The sequence below is a fragment of the Ixodes scapularis genome, unplaced genomic scaffold (genome assembly GCF_016920785.2).
Source record: "Ixodes scapularis isolate PalLabHiFi unplaced genomic scaffold, ASM1692078v2 PGA_scaffold0__279_contigs__length_252992795, whole genome shotgun sequence".
Taxonomy (NCBI): domain Eukaryota; kingdom Metazoa; phylum Arthropoda; class Arachnida; order Ixodida; family Ixodidae; genus Ixodes; species Ixodes scapularis.
In genome coordinates this window covers 186,901,888-186,904,069 of record NW_024609835.1, presented here as the reverse complement: position 1 = coordinate 186,904,069, position 2,182 = coordinate 186,901,888, and the positions used below count along the sequence as shown (strand labels likewise).

Below are 2,182 nucleotides of genomic sequence, written 5' to 3'. Positions count from 1 at the left end.
GAAACTGGAGTGTAAAACAAGGGCTCACACTATTGACGAAGAAGTTGTCAAGCTGATCAACGAACACAGCCATGCTTCCAGCCGACTGGACCAAGAGGCCAAGTTGGCGTACTCATCAATGAAGGAAAGAGCACGGACGACTGAGGAACCCAATCAAGCCATCGTCGGACGCCTGGTGGCCGAGATGACACCGGAAGCTTGCAGTTACTTACCGCCTCAGGACACTGTTAAGAGAACATTAAGGTAAGTGTTATACACGAATGTTACGAATTAACATCTTTGCTACCTTAGCAAAATATATGCCACCTCATATGCTTTGGAGATGTCCAGTTTATCATCGGGCTAGCCTAAACATTTTTAAAATTGAAAATATAGTAAAATAGTAATGAGTAACCGCCCTATAGTTGAAACGTGACAGCAATAATATTTCCAACTTTTTTGCATGCAGGAGGGCGCGGGCGATGGAGCAACGGCCGATGCCTCTCCCTTTACGCTTAGAAGACGTCGTCATCCCTGCGCAGTACGCGTCGAAGATTGACGGGTCCAGATTCCTGTTGCATGACTCCGGTGTGCAAGACCAGGACCGTTTCCTTATCTTCTGCAGCCCGCAGATGGTGGATGTTCTCCGAACATCTAAGAAGTGGTTCGCCGACGGGACGTTCAAGGTTGCGCCTGAGTTGTTTTACCAGGTTTACAGTCTACACTGCGAAGTGGGCGGCTCCATCCTGCCTGCGGCATACATTTTGCTAACGCGGAAAGACTGTGGGACGTACACGCGAGCCCTGAACACCCTTAACGCCGAGTGTGGGGGAGATTGCGAGCCAAGGACCGTCACAGTGGATTACGAACTGGCGGCTATCAACGCTTTCAGGGAGGTCTTCCCAAGCGCCGACGTGCGCGGGTGTTTTTTTCACCTGTCGCAATGTGTCTACCGCAGACTTCAGTCGGAAAGACTACAGGAGCTGTATGCTTTTGACCCCGACATAAACCTGGAAGCTCGCATGATCCCAGCTCTTGCAATTGTGCCCCAGGACGACGTGGAGGGGGCATTCACCGAGCTTGCGTCCAGCATCCGCGCAGAACTTCTCCCGGTGGTCGACTACTTCGAGGATGTGTTTATTGGGCGGCTAACGGCACGGGGCAGAAAAGATGCGCAGTTTCCAATTAAGCTATGGAACCACCACGACACCGTTCTCCAGGGCGGCTCCAAGACCACGAACTCAGTGGAAGCCTGGCACCGGAGCTTCCAAGCTCATGTTCAGTGCTCGCACCCAACTCTCCGGAGGTGCTACAACGAGAAGACGCCCTGCAACTTCACCGGCTTGGAGGACTCGAGATGGGCCAGCGCTTCAAGCAGGCCTCGAAATACGCGAAGGCTGCAGAACGGTTAACGACACTTGCTAGAGAATACGACGCTAGTGATGTGCGACGCTTCCTTAGGGGAGTTGCCCGCAACGTGTCGTTCTAGGTCCCGGGCCATGTGCCTTTTGTAAATAAAAGTGGTCCACATTACATTTTGTGTACTATTTTGCTTCTGAATGCATTTGGCTTCGGACTTTTGCTTGATAATGAAACCCACGACTAACCTATGATGTGTATCTTTACCTGTTTCTATAGTATTCAGAAGGCCTATAATCTCGAGCTACTTTCCAGAAAGAGCATTCCATCAGGAATAAAGTCAGACAAGCGAATAAGTTTGTGTTTAGCTATACACCTGCTAGCTAGGAAAATATCCTCGTAGTGTGAAAGAGGAAAGTAATTTAACTTGTTTAAGGTATGTATGTCTTAATAACGAGCAGAATCAACCGTGTTTGAATTGGGACAAGCTTTATGTCTTAATGAATACAACTGTTATATTTTATGCGTGAACATAAAATGTCCGAATAACTGCAAGTAAGTTCAACTTCCCGAACTTCAAATTTACACCGAAATTTCCGTGCACCGAAGCGACCGTACACCGAAAAGTCCGTACACCGAAATATCCGTGCACCGAAATTTCCGTGCACCGAAATGTCCGCACCGAAACGTCCTACACCGAAATGTCCTACACCGAAATGTCCGGATCTCCTGAAAAGAGAGATTTTCGTGTCATAAGCGCTTTTAGTGAATTTTAGGGTAGACGGAGCGTTGTCTCGTATTGTGACGTTAGAAAAATGGTCGTATATAACCGAGAAGGACATTG

The 2,182-nt window shown here is 48.5% G+C and overlaps 1 pseudogene; it reads left to right on the top strand.

Annotated features, from left to right (window-relative positions):
* The first annotated feature begins 965 nt into the window (after positions 1–965).
* LOC115317623 lies at positions 966–1,585 on the top strand (annotated as a pseudogene).
* Positions 1,586–2,182: the final 597 nt, after the last annotated feature.